At 40.7% G+C, this 23,879-nt stretch overlaps 1 protein-coding gene across 4 annotated transcripts in view; it reads left to right on the top strand.

Moving 5' to 3' along the window:
• Window positions 1-422: 422 nt before the first annotated feature.
• The window catches only part of DDC (dopa decarboxylase), an 88,862-nt gene continuing 65,405 nt past the window's right edge, over window positions 423-23,879 (top strand). For 2 of the 4 annotated variants that reach the window (XM_061449159.1, XM_061449160.1), the window contains exon 1: window positions 424-632. The gene's annotated coding sequence lies outside the window, so the exon portion shown is untranslated. Of the gene's footprint in view, window positions 633-18,617; window positions 18,686-23,879 lie in introns of all 4 variants that reach the window. The other 2 variants (XM_061449162.1, XM_061449158.1) reach the window with 2 other exon arrangements.

Here is a 23,879-nt window from a genome sequence, read left to right on the forward strand (position 1 = left end):
TCCAGTCCCGTTCCCCGCCAAGGGAAGCGTGCCTCCCGTATGCCAGCGTGAGGGTTCCACCTCTCGGCAGTACCGGGGACCGCTGGCTGGGCTCTTCCCTTGGTGCCGGCAAGACAGCGGCTGCCTCGGATGGGGCCGGCTCTGGTGTGTCGTGGGTTGCCTCGCTTGCCTTCCAGTGTGCGCACCGCCAGGCATCTCGGTTATGTAGACGTTTTCATCAACGTAATTCCCTGGCTTCAGGTCGGCTGGGGTTGTTGGGTCTTTCTATTCCACCTTTCCACCTCCTATTGGCACCCAGTGTATTTTTACTTGATGCTCTGTAAGTGAAAAGTCCTGTGTCCCTCCCATCCAAATGCCTGTGAACTGAGTGAATTCACAAGTTTTCTTTTTTCTCTTTGTTGAGAAAAAATGCCTGATGAGGCTAATGAACATGGTGCTACATGTGGTTAATAATTAATGAAAAAGTCAAAGCAAGCATAGATAGTTACTGGAAAAGCCCCAGAAATTTCTTGAGATTAAAATTCCTTAGCTGCTTCTGGTGACTGCTTCCTCACAGGACAGGAGAATATAAGGAAAATACAGAAAATTCCTGTTTCCAGAGTATCTGGAAAAGAAGTGAAATCCCAAAACAGGTAAGGGTAAACTCACTCATGTTTGAAAACGAAGCTACCTCTGTACTTTTGCCATTTAATCTGACTTGACAAATCTGCATAATTTGTTAAGCATTAAGCTAGTCAGCATTTAGGAAAGCTAGTGAGCATTTAGAAATGCAGCATGATATGCTAAGCGTAATTCTGTTTTAATTGGCGTGTGCTTAAGCCAATTTTGTTGAAACAGTCAAGAGTTCATGAAGTATTTTAAAATCAAAACTTTGCAGTTCACAGCGTTTTTAAGAGAATCTCTTCTTAACGCTTCTAAAAATCGACACGAGGGCACTGCTGGTAAAGTGGAGCAGTCTGGAGGGGTGGCAGTACCTCTGAACGAGGGTGTACTAGGCAGTCTTGGAGCTGATTCCTAGGTGACAAGGAAATTTTATTAACGTTTTCAGATTTAGTCAGAGAAAAAAGTTACTATCTGCCTGAAAAATCAGTTCTCTATCTGTAGCTTGGTTTCACTGTAAATGTGTCACATTGGGCTTGTCCTTTTGTAGAGGTCTTATATATGGCACAGGGACTAGAGCAATCCCCATACATTGACATTACTATTTTATGCATGGCTAAATGTGGAACAGCAAAAAATATTTAAATATTGGTGGGGTTCAGAAAGCAAGAAGACAACGAAATTGGAACTGCTGTTCATAGAATTATAGTTGGAAAAGGAAGGGGGAATAAACTGACAATTTTTACCATTTACCATTTAAATTACATGAATTTACTATTTATGTCAATGGTAAATAAAAGGGAAAAAATAGATACCCTAATGAAAATGTGGTGAAAGCAGAGTTTCCAGTATAATTATGATGCACACTGAAAGATTTCTTAAGGAGAGCAATACTTGAGGGAAGAGCATCCTGGAAGCCTGATGTTCAAATTGTGCATAGCCACCAGTAACAGAGACTAAAAGTAAAGTGAGGAAACTGGAATGTCTGTTGCAAGAACAGCAAATTTACTGAGACCAAGGGGTTTTTAGTTATACAGCTATGTCCTTTCTGCACACATAATGGGGTAGAGCTGTTTTTTTACTGTCAGAGACAGTCATCTGTCCTGTCTGTCCCATACTGTGAAGTTAGTAGAATGAAATAACAGGACTGGGGTAGGTGGAAGTTTCTTCTGTTTATCTGTTTAGAAGGTAGTATAAAAGCTCTGTTAGCAAAGAGGTTGCTGAAACTTCATGTTTGGAATCAAGGAGGTGGAACAAGACAGTTTTCAAAGGTGTCTGCAAGCTGGCACATTAATCTTCTGGAAGTGCAGGAAACTTAAGATTTGTTTTGCCTCCCACCTTTGCCAGTCAGCTGTTACTGTTGAACTTCTCATAGGAACTGTGCAGAGCCAAGGTAAGTAGGTGAGAGGATGGGCAGTGAGTGGCCTTTGAGATGTTGTTACATTGTAATGGAAAGAAAATCACTAAAGGTCATTTAAAGTTGTTGGAGTTTCTTTGGATGGGCAATTGATAAACATCTCTGGGAAATTTCCCTGTTGCTTCAGTCCTTCCCATGTTCTCCCTTTAGTATATGTTTCTTTCGCTGTTCCTTCCATTAAACATCAAAAAGTGGTCTCTTCGTTCATCTGAGGCGCCAGAAATTATACTTTTTTTTTTCAGTCGCAGATAAGGTATTTCATAATCAGCAGAAATGTATGGCCACCAGTATTTTGTAATACCATCATTTGTAACTGAAAAAAATTTAGTCTGACCTATACAACAAACTCAGCTTGCTTCCAGAGTATCCTAATCACTATCCTGTTACCGAGCTCAGCTAAGGCTGTTGCCTCCACATGTAGACAGACCTCTAGTGTTCCTCCAGTGAGTGTCTTCCCATCTAACCAGTCCTCATACTGGTTTCATGTTCTATTTCTTTGCAAAGATACCTCTCCTGTAGAAAACATTTTGAACGCAACAACTGTTTTGTTGTATGTTTTTCACCTTCTTTCTTGATCCTGTGCAGATTGTATCTCCATTTATTCACAAAGAAAGAAGAGATCTTATGGTGAATAGTTAATACTTGAAAGCTAAATTAAGATTTCAGTATTAGTTTCTTTGTCAGATAGCTGGGAAGAACCTTGTATACTTAAAGGGTTGCTCTTACAGTTCACTGCTAAATAATACTATACCATTTATTCCCTCTTGCTTTTGAAAGGAGCGTTTGTTTTTAAAATTCAGGCAGTTTGATGAGCTTAGTGAAGGTGTAATAGATTTTAGTTTTACCTTTCCTGGCTATATGTTTTCAGAGGAATTGGGTGGTTTATAGGGAGTCAGATACAGTTGAATGTTGTTATTCTTGTATTGTCAGGTGTGTTACTTTATTCCTGATTTTATTCCTTGAAGTTTCAAAGGCAGACAATTAGAGAGATTGTGTCTCTAAGATGACAACTGTTGTGAGAATTAATGGCAGCACATGGCATCTTTTTCTGTTGATTCTCTACAAGTGGAATGTTGTGCTGCAAGTCTGGATGTTTAGGAACATGGGGTGACCTGAAGGCAAAGATGTGACTCCATTACTGTGCAGCCTATGAAACAGTCTCTGTAGAGGTTTTATTTCCCAGTCTGTTACATGCAGACTATCTTTACAAGGCTGAATATGAAGCAGAGAGATTAGGAAAGCTTTGTAGTAGGTTGAACAAAGGTAAGGTGAAAAGATTTCCATTGCTGGAAGGGGTATAAAGAGAGAGGACACGGGACTTTTCTCATCTTAACACTGGAGACAACTGAAGCCGTAGTAGCAGTAACTCTGCATTCCAGTAGGAACTGGAATACATATAACCCTAAGTGAGGGTTATAATTAGCATTTCAGAGTTTCAAGCCAGTCTTGCCAAACTTGGGTTTGTGACATTTTTTTATGCTTCAGAAAATTCCTTTTCTTATATACCAAGTATCAGCTACTGTCTCATTGCTAGGGTAACGTCAAGCACTGGTGTTAGCAATAGTGTAATGTAATTTGGAGTTCAAGGGATATGCTAACATGTTAAAATGCATAGAAAGATGCTACATAGAAAGATGCTACAAAGAGAATAATCTCTTCCTGACTGGTGGACAGGATGTAAAGTAACAGGCTAAAATTGGTGGAAAAGAGGTCCTAGAAAAAAAATGCACTGGAGTGTATCAGTTAGGAAGGTTATAAATTCAGTGTCAGTTCCTTAACAGTAACATTAACATAGAGAGGTTAAATGCTTCCCTATGTTTTACCATCATTTGCACTCAGTTGTGCTGTTGAGAAACTGTTTCATTCAAATGAGAAAGACCTCACAGTTTTTAGATTTTCTTTTCTCTGACACATGACAGTGCAGGTGCAGTTAACTTGAAATAGCAGGAAGAAAACGTCATGACTACTTAGTTGTGTAAAAAAGCAAGATGAGAAATACTACATGTGGTGGTTTCTGCTTTAAGAAACAATCTGAGCTCAGAAAATTAGAAACAATACAGCTACCCGTAGGTCCATGTGTATGAATTTGAAGGTGAATATACGTTTCCAGATAGACTGGCCAGGCTGAAGATGGCTGAAATGCCAGGGAGATGGCTGAAGTACACCTTTTCATCTCAGACAGTACCATAATAGAACTGGTCTTTCAGTGGGGCTTATGTTGTCCCTTTCTGTGCTGTTCCTTTAAAGGGAGGGAGAGAGAATGAGTGCAAAGGACTTAGGAGGAGGTGACATTTCTTTAATGGCATCCTGTGGGTGCATTATCTTGCAGAGACCTTTTTCTTTGTATCTCACTCTGATTAGCACATTTCTTTGTGCAGTTTTAAAATGCTTGGACAGTTTTCCCTGAAGAAATACATGTGCCTTCCAGCAGTTTTAAATTGCTCTTGATACGTTTGACATCCTTATACATCTGCAAACCCATCAGAATCTTGCTGAGTTCTTGACTGGAGTGCTTCCTGTGGTAATTATATTTTCTGCAGTTTTAACTGCACATCATGTGAAAAAGTGTTTCCTTCTGTCTGTTTTTAATCTGCTATCTTTTAATTTCACTGAGTAGTCCCCCTTGGGCTTTTGAAATTTGAAAAACAGAGTGAAGTTCTTTATCTTCTCCCTTTACTCTTTCTTTCCCTTATCCTTCCCTCATGTTGTTCTGTTTTCAAAGCTAACCCAGCCCACTCATTTGAATCTTCCCTAGAGGAGGGGGTAAGTGTCTTTGAAGAGAAATCTTCTCTTAAACTCCATGAAGGCAGTGAATTCTTTTTGAAAGTGAAAATCTGAGAGAATATTGATTATTCCAGAACCATTCCAGCAATTAATAAAAAGTCACTAGAATATTTTTTTCATATAATTCACCAACTTATTCCTATTAGATCCAAACTTCTTGCTGTTCTTGGTACTTATTAGACAGAGGTTTTCATTCAGCAGTGCCACCAAGGCAGTGCCACCACTTAGGCAGAGTCCATTAAGATTAAGTCCATCCTCTTAAGATTTTTAGAGGCTTAATTCCACCCTCCCTGTGTATGCTATGTTACTTCAGAATTAATGTTACTGAGCTTCCTGAGACCCTGTACTGCCTCTTCAACATGTGACATTGGCAGCTTTCCTCCCCAGGTCCTGTGGCTGCATCTTTAGTAGAAAAGAAAAAAGAAAAAAATGAGTGTGAGGTGATGTCCTTTCACTGCAGGCTTTCATATGCTTACTAAGAAATACAAACACATACATACATACCCCCCTAGTAATGTGGCTTTCATGTGTTTTAGGCAGCTGAGGTAGAGGAGTCTGCCAGACCTCATCAGCAGGAACTGTAATTGAGATGAGACACCTTGGTGAAAGTTGAAGGTTTAAACAATGTCTTTATAGTAAATATGAAAAGGTTAATAATTAAAAGCACCTTTTAGATGATCTAAATCTGTGGGGAAACCCTCCTCATATCAGTAAGTTTCCAAAACATTGTGTAAATAAAATTTTACGTTACAGTGGAAATGCAGGGAAAACACTTGATTGTAGAGAAATAGCTTGAAAATTTCTGTATGACTATATTTAATGCTATTTAGTATTAAAGACCAATGGTAAGCAGCCAACCTTCATAGGAAATGCAGATACAGAATTATCATTGCCCAGAAATAGATACGGGTATTCACTGATTGATCCATTCACTGTAATTAACCAATTCAACTGATGAATTCAAACTAACTAATTAAGTAATAAAAACATGTATCAAGTTTTGCAAACAATACCAGCATAAGCATAGCTTTAAAGACTGTGCATAATCAAACAGAAAGCATTTCACACCCCAGCTAGAGTGCAAGTACAAGCAGGGCCCTGCCACATTCCTGAGTGGTTTTACCACTAGCCATGTGGCCTGAGCCAGCACTAAAAGCAGCAACTGGATGCACACATTACATGTACTCCCATGTTTTTCCTTCCTTTCTGTTTTTTAGCATTTTGATGTTTGTTGTTTTTTTTTTTATCTGGCATAATCCCCTGTTTCTTGGGTATTATTTTCCTCCAAGGAAATTTATATTTAATGTTGGCATCTGTCCCTAGAATCCTTCATTTTATCATGTACTAGAATTTATTTAATTATTTAGTAATACCTTCCTTGTCATGTTTGTGGAGGGTAATGACATGCTACTGTACAACCTTTACTCAGGTGGGTATGTAAACACATGCTTGTATATGTAAAGCTCCTGTTACAAGATCTTTCTGGGCTCTCAGAAGTCCTTTATTTTCTGGTTGCTAACATGACAGGTCTCTCACACTTGCTCTCCTGTTTTGGTTGCCTTGCACATGCCAGAATTCTTTTCTTGGCACTGCTGACTGGGAGGACAGCTCATCCCATCATGTGCATGCCTTAGAAGCTTTTAAATGGGTCCATTATGTGCCATTAACTTTAGATACCTGGAAATCAGGTAAACAGATGCTGATTCCTGAGTACCTTTTTCAGGACCACAGTTGTGACGCCTGCCACACCAGTCAGGATAAGTACCTCATTCTGTTAGGCTACTGAGAATAACGTTTATTATGATGAAAACTTTTAAATTCAAAAAATAAAGCCCAGAGCTTTACAAATATGTTTTGTGATAATGAAAGATGAGACTCATAAAAGAATAGAATACATTATTATGATTATATGCAAGTGTAAGGATTCTCTGTAGCTGCATCAGCAGCTTAGCAAGTTCTGCCCTTGACATACAACTTTTGTATGTATCCATGGCTTGGGTTGTTCTTATCTCTACCTCCTCCTTTTCAAGGTTACTGATGCATATTTCTGTTCTGCATCCTAATGGAGATATTCCTGGCTTTGGGTGATTTCCTTTCTAGCACTAGCCAAGATTCTTAAGTACAATTATATTTTTTTGATCATTTAATCTTCCTTTAAATAAAACCTTTTTATATCATTACAGTAATTTGTTACCCTATTGAAGTTGTTCTGTTCACCCCAGTAGTTAACTGTGTAGTAATCCTTAAATGACTTTTAAGATTGAGTGGTGAACTATTCATTTGGTGCTGCTGTGTCTTCCTCACACATTTCCTTCCAAAATTAAAAAAAAAAAAAGGAAAAAAGAAAAAATCTGTCTTTGTTGCTACAACTTTTTGCTTTGGAGGTTACTTTGGGCAACACTTTTCAAGGGCAGATTTCTTATCCTTTTTAATATATATTTCTCAAAAATACACTATCTGCTTTTGATACAACATTTTTTGATGTAATACCTCTTCATGAGTAGTTCTTTAAAGGCACATGAATTTAGGCAACATTTCCTAGCTGCCAGGCAGAGTTAGGAAAGACACTGTTGTTACTCTTAAAAAATAAAACACTTCATTATAGATCAGTAAATACTGTCTGTTAGCACCTTCTTTCTCACCTTTCTTACTTATCCTGCTGTTGAAAATGGCTGCTGAAAGCCATGGTTTAGTTACCTTTTTATTCAGAAAATCTTCCCTAACTCTGATGTTTCACTGTATTTGATACCGTTATGAAGGTTCTGTGGTAGACCTTTTGTCTTGTTTGTGCTGTTTTACTAGGAAAGGCAAATTACACACCTTTGATTTCTCTTGCTTGTCCCTTGCATAGACTCCATAGCTTCATTCTTAAAAAGAATTTGTGATGGAGGCTATTCACTGCATTTTGCTTTAAGGCATTTATTTTTAATGTCTATTTTATACCTAAAATGCAAAAATTTGTCTGAAGAAGGGTGATTGTATTCTGAGGCTTTAAATGTTACTACATCATCCTTATATTACAGAGTACCACATCTAGTATAACTGACTTTGCCAACAGGTATTGATTTGGCATCTTTTTTGCAGTTCCTGCTGCTCATCGCTACTCCATGTTATAAGTGAACAGGGGACTTGTTTTCAGAAGAGGATTGGTCTTTTGAAAAAAATACATTTTTTTCTGCAGACTACGAGTAGTTATTTTAACAACAGAAACCTCTGATAAGTAGTGAAGATGCTGTGAAATTGCTAAATTGATGCACCAAAATGTGTTGCATCCAGGGCAACATAAAACATCCTTTTGCTCAAGAAAACTATACGTAAAGGAAACTGAAGGAAAACACAACAAATGTCAGCCTAGAACCACCATTTGTTTGTGTGAAAAGCAGCAGGAAGGTTACCTTTTCAACCAAATAGGAAACAGTATGAATATAAATGGCTTGTTCAATAGGTATTCAACAGGGCAGAGAGAAATATGAAATGGGTAATGCTAGATGATAGAGTGTAGCTGAGCTGTGAGTACAGGAAGTTGTGTCCTCTGCTGTAATTTGTATGTTATTCTCTGCCTCGCTGCACAGGGTCTCTACACTCCCAGTTCCATCCCAATCCCAATATTCAGTTTATTTTTCCTGGGGCAAAAAAATAATTAAATTTAGATGCATAATAAGGATGTGAGTACAGCTTCACTGTAAGAAAACCCACAGCTCCACCTATCTCTATTCCAAATGCAACAGGCAGAGGCATAGCAAATGTTTTGAATCTTAACACATGGTCTGGATCTCTTATTCCCCCATTTTCTGCATGCTAGTTGAGGATGCTTCTGGTCACCTTGCCATCACAGTTTTACAGCTTGTCTTTCTTGGTAGCAGCAGTAGCAGCCAGCAAAGCTGTAAGCTGCAGAGCTGAAGAGAAGTGTATTGTTTTGAGGATCCAGAAATATTGCTGGGCTTTTTGTGACAGCTTGCTATCGCAGAAATGATAGAAACCAACTTATTTTTGTAGTATCCATTTAATATGTAACATTATTTCTCATAACCAGAGAAGGGTCATGAGGTTGATAAGGGGCCTGAAGCACCTCCTGTATTAAGAAAGGCTGAGAAAGTTGGGGCTGTTCGGCCTGGAGAAGAGAAGACTGTGTGAAGACCTCATAGCAGCCTTCCAGTATCTGAGGAGGGCCTACAAGAATGCTGGAGAGGGACTCTTTGTCAGGAACTGTAGTAATAGCACAAGGGGGAATGGGTTTAAACTTAAGCAAGGGGGATCTGGGTTAAATATAAAGAACAAATTCTTTACCGTGAGGGTGGTGAGTCACTGGAATGGGTTGCCCAAGGAAGTTGTGAATGCTTCATCCCTGATGGTGTTCAAGGGCAGGTTGGACAGAGCCTTGGCTGACATGGTCTAGTGTGAGACATCCCTGCCCATGGCAGGGGGGTTGGAACTAGATGATCTTAAGGTCCTTTCCAACCTAAACCATTCTATGATTATATGGATTTTTTTTTTTCAGTGAATAAGAAGTGTCTTACTTTGTGAAGAGGTCATGTAATTTATCCCTTGTTTAACATCACATGAGTTATTTTCTTTATCTTAGCAATGTTGCATGTTTGGAATATGCTTAACATGCATGGTGCTTGCAGTTGAAGAATCTTGAGTTAAGTCTTAATTTTTATATAGTAGATTAATTACTCCATTTATTTTTCTTGAATACTGCAGCTGCATAACACGTAGACTACTGACCTAAGTTGTATGAGTTTGTTATTGTGTAAGATACAGTAAATAAATCCTAATTTTGATGAAATGTTAGTGTAATTTTACAAGCAGAAAACATATTAAGAAACAAACTTAACAACCAACTTAATATATTAACTGCTTGTAAACCATTCACAAGTCAGCGAATGTAGATGCAGAGTAGTTTTCCTAATTTTTGCTTCAGTGGGCAGTAGAAATAGGTTTGTGTGGAAATACAGGTGACCTGCCAAAAATCTCAGGCAGTCGAAGATGTGAGGGATGTAACCAGAACAGCCATAAGACATGACAGATGTGAGTAACAAACGTTGGTATGCAGCATATCCTGTATGGGTGGACACGAGCTGATAAGCAAAGATAATGTTAATTATAGTGTTGGAACTGATCAAAGCTTAGCTAGCACAAAACCAACGATAATAGCTGAATAGTTAAGATCTAAAGATAGCTTGTCTAAAAATTGCTTGTGTGATTTTGTATAAATGTGGCAAGATGCTCAGTAAAAGGTGATTCAGTCTGCACACACATTCTGTCTCTGTCTCATACTTCGCTGCAAACGGCGCCCGAACAGGGACTCTTCACTCACGAGGCGAAGTACCCCCAGTGAGCCGAACAGGAGAGAGAACGACGCATCATCCTTCCCTGCAGGTATTTTGCGAGGGTATAAGGAAGCGGCCGGGGTAGCACAATGGGACAGACTACAACTAAGTCGCAGCAATTACATCACCAAATGTTGATGCGGATTACAAAGGAGCAAGTGTATCATGTGTCCTCCCAGAAAGTGACTCTTTTGCTGTTATGGATAGGACGCAATTGTCCTTGGTACCCTTCTACAGGCTCTTATGAAATACAGGATTGGAAGCATGTTGGACAACATTTACGAACTGTACAATCCAATGACCATGATATTAATCCTGATCATTTAATTACCTGGCACATCATTTTTGCAGCATGGTAGCGGATGATAATCTTTCACAAACTGACTCAGTTACAGTACTCTCAGATCACCTGAAAACTGCTGGAGAAAATGTTTTGATTGCACTTGAGAATGCTGACATGTCTGATACAAATGAAACTCCAGAACACGTTTATGAGGAGCCTGTGCACATTCATCAGACTCCTGTTGCTGCTCCTGCAGTTCTGCTGCCTGATGATTCTGATGCTGACCGGGGCCTATTGATCCTGAAAAAGAGCCTGATTTATATCCCCCAGATCCTCATGATAAATGGGCAGCTGTAAAGATGTAAAGATGTGAAGCTGTAAAGCACGACGGGCAGGGGATGCAGATGTATTGTGTGCTTTCCCCATGGTATATGTGTCGGATCAAGACATGCAGTGGGAGGGTCTCTTGTATGTTCTTATCAAAGATATCAGGCAAACGGTGACGGACCATGGACTTGGGGCCCCATATACAACTCGTTTGATAGTCTCTCTGTGATACTCATGTACCAGAGGTTGGCAAATACAAATATGTCTGTGTTTCTATCGACCCTTGGAGACCTTTCTAGATATCGCTGGCCACTTCTTCCGACATAGGCTGGCCCCCTGTGTGAGAATGACTGTGCATTTTGGTCAGTATAAAAGCCCGAGCCTCATGCGATGTGAGGGAGGCAGAACCTCATACCACCCAGGTCAATGTTGACTCCGCAGGGATGCCCGCTAAGGTTGAGCCTGCAACCTCACACTGTGATGATGCTTCTTGGAGCTGGTTTCCTGATCATCTTCACAGGGTCCTTGCGCCATGTTCTGTACATGGGGCTGTGTAGTGGGGGTAATGGTTGTCTGGATTTTGTGTTTCAAATATTGTAGTTTTGTGGAGTGTGCTTGTGGGATCCCTCGTGTGTGTGTGTGTGTTGAGGGCAGACGGTGCTCTGTGTATTTTTTGTTGTCATGTTCATGTAAAAGTATTTAACGGATATCAGATTTACATTTTGGGAAAGACAGGGTTAATGCAAAAGTGTGGTTGCCAGCAGGTATTTATGGCTGCTGCTGAGCAGGCCGGTGTTGGTAACCAGAGCAAAGTGAGCAACTAAAAAAAAAAAAAAAAGAAAACCAACAAAAAAAACGAGATGAGGAAGGAGCCAGCGAGCGCAGCTCCTGTGTTTCCAACCTGCCTGGCCCTTTAACTGCGGGTAATGACACAGCAAACTCCTTGACTGCTATTACTTTGCAGTTTACTTCTGCAGCTGCTTCACATTCCTTTTGCATCAGAATGCCTCTGCTTTAAGGAAACACTTTAACCTGTCTTCTTCTCAAGAACTGATAACCTGGGGGAGGGGGTGTATTTGTGTCCTCCTACCTACAGGTCCATGGCAACTGCCTGCAAAGTTTGTCAAGCCTTGTCATGTGCTGGACAGACAAGTGGAAGAACCCGATGCCTCAGCTACAGGAGCTGACCGTGAATACCCTGAGCAAAATGAGATAGAGGAAGAGAAAGACAAATGATTGCAAAATATCATTTGGGGCAACTGAAAAGTAACAACTTGAATATGTGTGCTTGTAATGTATTATTAGAGACTGTGATTTTGTGTATAATACCACTTGTATTTCCTAGCCAGTTGCTAATAAGAAACTACACTTTGTATTAAATGATTTGTCACTTGTAAAAGAGGCGTTAGAGCATGAAATTTTCAACAGCTGCTAGAAAATGCTAAGGCAAAGGCTAGAAAGATTCTAATACAGTGGTAGTGTTATAAAGCAGGTAATGGGCAAATTATAAAGCAAATTATGAGGGTGGAAGAACTCCACTGTTAGGAAATTTCTTTGCCTGGTCCCCCGCTGCCATCAGCATCTTCAACATGCTGTTGCACCCTGTAGTAGTTATACCGCTAAGGTAAAACTGTGTGTGCTTTGCCGTAGTAGCAACTTGTTACTGGATGAGACAGGTGAAACTGTGCATTGACAGTGAGGTGCCAAGGACCAGGGTTGACCAAATGCCTCCTACTACAGTCAAGGGCAAGAATGGGTTGGCCTCTGTATTTGCCACCAAGAAAAATCTTTAGCTCCACCACTGGCTGCAAACCAGCAGGCGTTGAGTGGTGGGGACACATGACATGCCAGACCTTGATGTGAGGGATGGCCTCCCCTGTTAGCAGAGAGCCATCAAGGAGAGAAGGGCAGGGCCAGCAGCCTGTGGTTGGCATGAGATATGATCTAGTCCAAATGCCCTGCTCAGGTAGCGTTGTCTAAAGCAGGTATTGATAGTAGATATATGAAACAAAAAAGGGAGAGTTCAGGGTGTCCTGGGTTCAGCAGTAGCAGTCATTTATCTCCTACTTAGTAGCTGGTGCAGTGCTGTGGTTTTGACTTTCAGGCTGGGAATAATGCTGATAACACTGATGTTTTTAGCTGTTGCTCAGTAATGCTTACTCTGACCAAGGACTTTCTGATTCTCATGCTCTGCCAGGGAGGAGGGAAGCCGGGAGGAACAGAGACAGAACACCTGACCCAAACTAGCCAAGGAGGTATTTCATACTACAGTATTCATGCCCACTATATAACCAGGGGGCAGTTACCTGGAAGGGCTAGATCACTGGTCAGGTCAGGCTGGGTATCAGTCAGCGGGTGGTGAGCGGTTGTGTTCTCTCCCCTTGTTATTTCCCTTACCATTATTATTACTGGTGGTAGCAGTAGTGTTTTTTTGTTATACCTTAGTTACTGGACTGTTCTTATCTAAACCCGTGGGAGTTACATTCTTTCGATTCTCCTCCCCATCACTCCAGGAGCAGGGAGAGGAAGGGGGGGAGTGAGCAAGCAGCTACATGGTTCTGAGTTGCCGGCTGGGCTTAAACCACAACAGTTGTTTTTGGCGCCCAGCGTGGGGCACGAAGGGTTGAGATAATGACAGATCTGACCAGAGTGTGTCTAATCGTATTTGTGACAAGCATTCATTTTTTTGGATTAGTCATCACAGCGCTGATTTATTGGCTCTTAGAGTTGTTGCTCTTGATCTCGGAGTTTCATCATTTCATACCTTACTTACAGCCGGTATTTGCTGTGTTAGTGTTTGTTGGCTAGGGGCCTTGGGCTAAGGTTCTTGTTTCATTGTACTTTATGGTAATGACTTGTAATACAATAGACTCATTGATCATGAAACTGATCTGGCTTTCATTCCCAGTGTGGTCACCACCTCTATACTGTGGGATGTATATAATTGAAGTGTTCAGCAATTACATCTTTTTTTCCCCTCCTCAGATGGGAGGGAGACATTCCCACACACCTTAGTGACAAGTACAGCAGCTACTCAAACTCTGACTACAACAGATAACACAGCTACTCCAACTCCAAGCACAGCAGCTACACCAGTCCCAGTGACAAGTACAGAAGCATCATTTGAGAGTTCTGAAGGTTTTGAATGGCCTCTGGGTACCCTTGAGACCTGCCTGCTGATTGTGATGGGGATCACCATGTTGGCACACATACAGACTGTGTTTTACCCATGACCATTTTGTCTCATCTCTAAAGTTAAGCAGAGTCAGGTTTGGGCCTTGTCTAGGATTAGGAGGAGCAAGAGATTTTCGCAGAGGCTGGACAATCATGAGTGGCAGGGTGTGTGGGACAGAATGGGCAAGTATCCAGTCCACTGGACCCCTCCAGTGCTTTGGAAGCATCGGAGATGGATGGCAGCTGTATGGAGTCCCCTATGACAAGTTGCAGAAACTACTGAAGGATAGGGTGAATGGAGTCAGTTTGCCAAGGTGAAAGCCATCCAGCTGGCCTTGGACATTGCTGAACGAGAAAAGTGGCCAGTACTTTATCTCTGTATTGACTCACGGATGGTGGCAAATGTCCTGTGGGGGTGGTTGCAGCAATGGAAACAGAGCAACTGGCAACGCAGAGGTAAACCCATCTGGGCTGCTGCACTGTGGCAAGATATCACTTCCTGAGTGCAGAAACTGTTGGTGAAGGTACGCATGTAGATGCTCATGTACCCAAGAGTCAGACCACTGAGGAACACCAGAACAACAAACAAGTAGATAAAGCTGCTAAGATTGAAGTGGCTGAGATGGACTTAGATTGGCAACATAAAGGTGAATTATTTTTGGCCTGGTGGGCCCATGACACTTCGGGCCGTCAGGGCAGAGGTGCAACATATAGATGGGCTCATGATTGAGGGGTGGACTTAACAGTGGACACTATTGCCCAGGTTATTCATGAGTGTGAAACATGTGCTGCAATTAAGCAAGCCAAGCGGTTAAAGCCTCTTTGGTATGGAGGACGATGGCTGAAGTACAAATATGGGGAGGCCTGGCAGATTAACTACATCACACTGTCTCTCTTGCCTTGAAAGACTTTTACAAGAGATGGAGCCTGACATCATGGGCCGGATGAACTCAGCAGTTTAATAGGGATTGGTCCATGCACTAAGGAATGATCTCTCTCTCTTTCTCTCTGTGTGGATGTATATACATGCATATATATAAGAGTGATGGTATATTGAAAACTGTGGGATCTGAGCATGACGTGAATGGTATGGAATAAGGGGAGGATATTGTCCTGGGTTCAGCAGTAGAAGTCATTTTTCTCCTTCTTAGTAGCTGGTGCAGTGCTGTGGTTTTGACTTTCAGCCTGGGAACAGCGCTGATAACACTGATGTTTTTAGTTTTTGCTTGGTAATGTTTGGACTGACCAAGGACTTTTTGAGGCTCATGCTCTGCCAGGGAGGAGGGAAGCTGGGAGGAAGCAGAGACAGGACACCTGACCCAAACTAGCCAAGGAGGTGTTCCATACTACAGCAAGTCATGCCCACTACATAAACTGGTGGCAGTTACCTGGAAGGGCTAGATCACTGGTCAGGTCTGGCTGGGTATCAGTCGGCAGGTGGTGAGCAGTTGTATTCTCTTCCCTTGTTATTTCCCTTATCATTATTATTATTGGTGGTAGCAGCAGTGGTTTGTGTTATACCTTAGATACTGGACTGTTTTCATCTCAATCCGTGGGAGTTACATTCTTTCGATTCTCCTCCCCATCCCTCTGGGAGTGGGGGGGACGAAAGGCGGGGAGTGAGTGAGCGGCTGCGTGGTTCTGGGTTGCTGGCTTGGCTTAAACCATGACACAGGGCTAACCTCACAAGAATGTATAACAAAAACTTGTTATGTTTTGAATTTTTTAAAGTTGTCTAGTTTTGATTCTCTTTCTGCAGTACAGAGGTTGCAACATCTAATGGACAATTCTTTGCCCAAACCACTGGTTCTGTATAAAGTCCTACATGATAACAAGTGGAAAGGACCAGTGCCAGTGCTGACGTGGGGTCGAGGATATGGCTGTGTACAGCTATCAAAAGGACCATACTGGCTGACAGCGAAATGTATAAAGCCCCAGAACTCAACAACATAAAGAAATGACAATGACAGAAATCTTAATAATATCTGTTCTATTATGTGTGACCATGGGTAATGGAGAAGTATAATGGGCATATTTATTAAATCCCCCATTATTCTGACGTGTTACATGGTGGGACAGGGAAACACCAATTTCAAATGCAGAAACAACATGACTTGGTGGAAAATGGATTCCACCCAGTCCTAGTGATTTAAGTGACAATGTAACATTGAAAAATGCTACATTTTATATGGATACTCCTCTGATTTGCGTTAACAAATATAGAACAAATTGGGGTCTCAAATGGTGTCTGGGAGTTACTTGTATGCCACGTTATAGGGATTCAAGTGACTTCAAATCATACTGATTTTACTGAAACAATGCTGCCTGGAGTAGTGGGTGGTTGTTAATTATACAAGAGAGCCATCCTTGCCTGTTTGTTCCCTGAAAGTATATAAGTCATTACGCCAAGTTCAATGGAAACCTTGTTTGGGGGAGAAACCCCGAATGATAAATTGGGCAGCAGGAGAGGTCATTGATTGGGGACCTAATGGCACTCTTCATAATTTGATCTGGCATAATGGGGGTCTATCTGGCCCCGTATTACAATTATCTGCCTCTCACAGTCTTTCAAACATTAAAACTAATATGTGGTGATTGGCCTTACCTTTTATTAATGTTACAAGAGTTGATTTGTTTAGAGTACACGATGGGACTAAAATAACACACCGTATTCATTCCTGGAATCAATCACACATTCGTACTACACATCCATATGTGCTGGGAATTGCAATGGGCTTAACTATTAATTCAGGAAACTTAACCTATGAAATAAAAGCACAAAAAATGATTTTTAAGACGTGTATTTCTCCTACTGATGTCATGGAAAATGCTACTGTCATACCTTTTAAGCGAAGAGCTTCTGCCTAGCTACCAGTGAATCTCACCCGAGAACGGGAAAGTGAAGGAGGTTTAGATCACTTTGGTTGTTACAAACAGATATTCAAGACAGAAAGCATAGAATTAAGTGTTTTATAGGTTGGCTTTTATTTGCTATAATATCAGCTATCGTAATATTAGCTGCTGCATCTACTGCTATTGCATCATTAACAGAATCAGTACAAACAGCTCACACTGTTAGCCAGGCTTTGCAAAATGTCACTAATGAACCTAGTGTTCAAACCACCATTGATGAACAGATAATGATTCTCTTAGATGCTTTAGAATCTGCAATATTATGGTTAGGAGATAAGCAAGAATGTTTCTCTACAATGTGATTGGGAGTTCCACAAGAAGGATATGTGTGTTATCTCGTTACCTTGGAATCAGTCTATACACGGATGGGATACAGTTAAAAACCATATTCAAGGGGCATCTGATACTAATTTGCATAACAGAATCAATGTTCTCAAACATCAGTTGCAAGAGCAATTAAAAAACCTACAAAGAACGCAAACAGCACCAGTTCTAGAAACCTTAAGAGATGATATTTCATGGGTAAATCAGAAAAATTGGTTTTCTGGGTTAAATTTACAAACTTGGGTATATCTTTTTTTTATAGTACTCTTGGGAATAGCTATTAAAGTAATACATGCCATCAAAATTAAACACAAGCAGATCATGTTTATGATGTTGTTAAAAAAAAAGGGAACTGTGGGAATACAGGTGACCTGTGAAAAATCTCAGCAGCTGAAGGTGTGAGGGACGTAACCAGAAAGCATCACAGATATGAATAACAAACGTTGGTATGCAGCATATCCTGTATGGGTGGACACGAGCTGATAAACAGAGATAATATTAATTATAGTGTTGGAACTGATCAAAACTTAACTAGTACAATACCAACAATAGCTGACTAGTTAAGATCTAAAAACAGCTTGTGTGATTGTCATGGTTTAAGCCCAATCAGCCACGCAGCTCGCTTGCTTACTCCCCCCGCTTCCTCCACCCCACTCACAGAGGGATGGGGAGGAGAATTGAAAGAATGTAAGACAAGAACAGTCCAGTAACTAAGGTATAACACAAAACCACTGCTGCTACCATCAATAATAATAATGATAAGGGAAATAACAAGGGGAGAGAATACAACTGCTCACCACCCCCCGACCGATACCCAGTCAGACCAGAGCAGTGATCTAACCCTTCCAGAAGATAACTGCTGCCAGTTTATATAGTGGGCATGATGTGCTGTGGTATGGAATACTTCTTTGGCTAGTTTGGGTCAGGTGTCCTGTCTCTGTTCCTCCCGGCTTCCCCTCCTTCCTGGCAGAGCATGAGACTCAGAAAGTCCTTGGTCAGAGTAAACATTACTGAGCAACAACTAAAAACATCAGTGTTAGCAGCGCTGTTCCCAGGCTGAAAGTCAAAAAACACAGCACTGCACCATCTACTAAGAAGGAGATAAATGACTGCTACTGCTGAACCCAGGACAGCGTTGTGGAAATACAGGCAACCTGCCAAAAACCTCAGGCACTCGAAGGTGTGAGGGACGTAACCAGAACAGCCATAAAGCATCACAGATGTGAATAACAAACGTTGGTATGCAGCATATCCTGTACGGGTGGACATGAGCTGATAAGCAGAGATAATATTAATTATTATGTTGGAACTGGTCAAAGCTTAGCTAGTAAAAAAAAACAATAGCTGACTAGTTAAGATCTAAAAACAGCTTGTGTGATTTTGTATAAATATGGCAAGATGCTCAGTAAAAGGTGATTCAGTTTGCACACACATTCTGTCTCCATCTCATACTTCGCTGCAGGTTTAGAGTGGTGTCTTGTTGACAGAAACTGAAAATCTATCCTAGAATTCAGCAGAAGCTATAAGCAGGTAAGGTCTTTTGCTCTATTCTATTTTGCAATGTATGTATCATAAAGTGTGGTTGTGATGCTTCTTCCCTCATCATGCTTTCCCTCCATTCAGTATTCTCTGAGCACTGAAGAAGAGAGAAAAATGACATTAACCACTTCCTGCTGACAGAAGTTAGTCTGGTGGTAAAGGTGGAAGGGATGGCTCTTATGACTACAGAAATCAAGATCACTCTTAAATAAAAGAGACACTTTTAAAAAGAGTTAGCAGGAAGAAAAAAATAGAAATTTCAAAACTTCCCAAAGTTTCTGAAACTGTCTTTCAGAGAGCTGTGCAAAATGTCAGACTGCAGCATCTGACTTCAGCACACAGAGGTTCAAAATCTGTGCCTCTGACTAGAGACAAACTGCCAGAGTGTTGGTGAGGAGGTACTGCCTCTTAAAACCTGGCCTAGATTTAGGCCATTTGGGTTCCAAATGGAGTTGGAGCCAAATGTGGTAACACAGAAAAACAAGCTGTAAGAGAACAAGTCTTCCTAGCAAAATATTTTATGGAAGCTGCCCCTGAGGACTTACCCAGAATTGCACAGCATATGGTGAATACTTGCATCTGTACTTCAAAGCAAGAACTTGAACTAAGGTCTCTGAGCACAAATGTAATGAATTCATCAGACTATCCTTATTTAACTCCCTGTCTCCTTCAGTCACATGTAAACCTTGTCTAAATGAGAGCCTGTCTCTCCTAATGATAATGTGGAAGCTGTGATTATCTGAGGTGTGGAAGTGAACGGTATCATAAGGAGAACAGATGGCAGGCAGTTCTGGGTGGGGATATGGCTGGCTGTGCTGTGGTGAAGCTACCTGCAGAAGCTGAAGCTGTTATCTTTTCTGGCTGGCTGTTTTGCCTCCTAGCTGGAGATGATTGCCCTTATGGTGTTGGCAGGATCAAGTGTGTGAACACTTGGTGGCTCTGTCACCCAAAGCTGAATATACAGGCAAGTTCCTTTATGGATCTTTGCTGAAATGAGGACTGACCACAGGGCTGTAGTACAATTAGAGCTTTATTATTACATAAAATAATTATCTGCATAGCTTATTGTTATATACAATTTCTAGCATTTAGTGTACTTTATTGTTATTGAAATATTTTATCAATTACCATATTTTGTTAAGCAAAATTTCTAGTAATTGGTGTAGCTTTCTTTATTGTCTAGAGTCCTTAGTTAACCAGACTTTTAGTCACCTGGACCCTCTGCAGTTTGGGTCAAATTAGTAATAATCAGTATGCAATACAATAATCAGAATCTGAATTTAGACTTCACCCAAAAGAAGTCACTCTATCTTCAGAGGAAGAAGATGACAAACTGTGGATGCATCCCAGACCACTTGCAGATCACAAGTTTTGTTGTCCAGCAGCACAACTTGCATCTGCTTGATTTTATAGGCAATATCTCATGTGTTGCTACACTCCACTGTTCCATAATGGGTGTCACCACATCGTGGCAGCAACGCTCAGTGGGCAGTCTTGTCACAATGCTGACAGGAGATCTGGCTGTTCTACAATAGGGCTCATCACATCTTGGTGACAACCGTGGTATTGAAAAGGGGAAGAGAGAAGTTGATATGTGATCAAGATGCTTACATTTTATGTCTTTTTGTCTCAGGAAATGGCTTTGGCTCCGTATTACCAGGAGTCAGGAGCAGGGCATACCAGTCACATGGGTACAAAGAAAAGCCTCATCTTAGTGTAAATGCTCTTCCTAGACAAAAATCAAACACTACACTCAAGCAGTTGAGGCATGTACATATATCACTGCCACCTCTGACATGGAGACAATAACTTACAGCAGATGATAGTAAATATTACTTTACTCCTCACTTCAGCTGTGAATGTGTGCCCATGAGCAGGGATAACTGCAGATGTGGAAGATTCAGTTCTGACTCAGTTCTCCAGAGCCCTCGGTCTGTGATATATGTAAACCAGTTTCTCTTTCTTGGAGAAAGTCCATGTACTCAGTAGCTTTTACAATAATTGGCATTGGTCTTTTCTAGAAAGGTACTTATGTTAGCACAGGACTGAAGAGGAGTCAGAGACCTTTGTAACAAAGCTGTCAGGGAGGAAGGGCAAGAAACATCAGTATGATCCCTTGCCATAGTACCTGTTGTAATCTTGGAAAACTGAGCACCAACATGCTCTATGAGGAGACTCCAATGTTGTTCTCATCCCATACAGAATGACTCAAGGCTTATATTGGTGATAAATGCTCTTCCAAGTTATTGCAAGCAGTGCATGGTAGTGCATGGTCCTGATGACAGTGCGTTAATCACAGCCAATGACAAAATGTTTTCTGGACCAAGTGTTACGTGATCTTGGATATCTTTGTAAAATGTGATCAAAACAAATCACTTCTATAAGAACAAGCACTGCATTATGTTCCCTCTGTATCTCAAGCCATCTTGTTCCTCATGCCTCATCTAGTTATGTCTTTTCACCCACACAGTGGACATCCTATTCTGTTTGTAAACTAACTGCTACAATGCTACAATTTGCTTTTCTGATGAGTTCTTAATAGCACATTTAAGCCCTGATAGCAGTTCATCTATCAGCCACTGCTTCTGTGAGGCTCAAATAGTCAATGCTTCAGAAAATTCTTCCTGTGAGCATTATATAGCTGGATGCATGCCACGGCAGTGCCTACACCGCTAGGTAAGCACATCTTCTCAAGCTCACAGCAGAAGCTATTCCTATCTCTGTATTGGAAGAGCCTGCCTACTGTGATTGCAGCCTGCTCTCACTGTCTCTGTGACTCTTCACAGCCTGTCAGTTTTTCTATTGACACTTTTCCAGTTCATCACAACCTCTCTCTTTTCTGTAGGCTTGCTTCTGTAAGAGTGAAGTGCTTAGACTGCCTCGAACCAGCAAGTGGTACATTAACTCCTCCGAAATCATGTGTTTGAGTCTGTGTCCATGTTCACTCCGTTAGCAGTTCCTTTTTATCCTTCTTTGGTTTACCTTCACATGTTCACACAGACAGCAATACGGAACTGAAGAGAGAAAACAAGTCACACATAAAATATTCATGGAAGACAAGATAGATACTTTCCCAGTTTGTCAGCTCTGTCTGAGATTCATCTCCTGGCTAATCTGTTGCAAAGTCTTATGTTCTGCAGGAGACTTAGCTTTTATCCTCATATGATGCAAGTAATCTGTCTATTTGTGTCTGAAGGCTTTATTTAATTCTTACTCTCTTCCAAAGGAAATGAACAGTCCGTTTTATCTAGAAAATTGTTAGTTGCACATTTCTTCTAAAATAGTCTTTTCTGTCTTGTCTCATGTTATGGCTCATGCAGATTTGGACCTTGTTCATGGAACATACAATGACTTTTCATTGCAGCACATCTGAGTGTTAGATTTTTTTCCCTTTTCCTTTTCGTAGACAATTTTCTTTGCCATTACTGGTATTATTACATTCATGGAAGAATATATTAGTGAAAAAAAAGACAAAGACATGTTCTACTACTGTTTTTTTCCTGAATGAGCAACAGCAAGGGAAGTGGGGAAAAAAGGCCTGCAGTCTCCAAGTAGCATCCTCTAAATATGAATAAGGAGTAAACCAAATACTAAGCAAGAAACACACACTGCAAGGTAGTTTTTACTTAGACTTAGGCAACAGTGACTCTTCTATTGACACCAAGTGTTGAAAATAGCCTTAAACATTGTGCTGGTACCATTCCTAATTAACTGTTTCAAAGTATTTTTTCAATATCTAAGATATTGATGATAGGTAAATTTATTTATTTATTTAAGATAATTTAAAGCACTTCAAATTATAGCTCAGAACAAGTTTGTTCAAATAATGTTAAGCTCAGTGATCTACAGCACAAACACGTCTTAAACAATTTAGTAAGTGAAACCACACTGGAAGGCTAGCATGCGATGAGTGTCACGCTATTAGGTGAGGGAAAAGTAAAGTCGGGAGTAAAGCCATATAATCATAGCTGGACTGAAGGCCTATGAAATCTGCCTTTTAATTTCTAATCTGCATTGTATAATGATGGAAGAGATGAAAACTATTGGAAAGTGGGTATAAATTGTTTAACTCCCATTGCTTTGATCTATGTCTATGGGAATACAAAGTGACCGATAACACATTGCCCACATCATTCTTCAGTGCTATACTGGAGCCTCCTGTTCAAACATCTCTCCCACCTTGTTTGCAAACCAGAGTTCAGCAATAGTAATAAATTGGTACCATTACTGCATGGGCACAACGTGGTTATATATCATCATCAGGGTGACATACCTCCATGGGCAAAACCATGCTGAAGCCTGTCCCATGTTAGATGTGGATAATGTGATCTATTGGTTGCTTACCAACAAACCCTGGCCTTTAATCTTTTTAGGATCATCTGTAATGTCTCACACAATAGTATCTTGAATTTTCAAACAGTTTGGCAGTAGAGGGGAGGTCTGTATTCACTGTGTTTCAGCAGTAAGAGAAGTTCTTTATGAAAGAGCCAGCACTGTGATTGGCCTGGAACAAATTTGGAGAGCCACAGCAGGTCTGACTTAGCCAGCACCTGGTAGAGAAAATTTAATGATCTTGCTTTTGTCCACTACAGAAAGATTCGATAAAGCAAAGATCTGTGTATTACCAACAGGTGATGAGGAGAATTATGAAAAGTAGTATGAGCCAGAAGTACTATTAGAATTATAGAGAGACACGGGATGTTTTTCAAAGGGCATTTAATTCCCTTTTCCCACCTTGCCTATTGTATCTCTCACACCTATTTCCTTTCTCTTCCCGAGAAATAATAATAATAAAAAAAGTTATTTTAATATAAAATGCAATTATTTCCAGGTCTTTTCCCTCCTTAACGAAAAAGTTGGCTTTAATACTGCAGTGCACTAGGGACCACTCTGGGAGCAGTGGCTGTCCCAGATCTTCCACGCTGCCTGCCTATAAGCTGTTCAGGACGATGAAATGCAGGTAGTATTTTTAAAATGAACTAAATAAGAATGGCAGGCAGTTATCAGGGTAGATATAAGAAAGAGAACTTCCCATAAAACTTTAAGAATAGAGAAGCAAATCTTGAACATTTACTATTGTTTTTAAGCATATGTAGGATGAGAGAGAGAAACTGGAAAAAGTTAGATACAGCGTATCCCACACGTATACCTGCTCAGAGCCTGCAGACACTTGAGTGGTATTTCA

The sequence above is a fragment of the Pezoporus flaviventris genome, unplaced genomic scaffold (assembly GCF_033815535.1).
Source record: "Pezoporus flaviventris isolate CSIRO_AGI_PZ_B2104156 unplaced genomic scaffold, CSIRO_AGI_Pfla_v1 ptg000007l, whole genome shotgun sequence".
Classification (NCBI taxonomy): domain Eukaryota; kingdom Metazoa; phylum Chordata; class Aves; order Psittaciformes; family Psittacidae; genus Pezoporus; species Pezoporus flaviventris.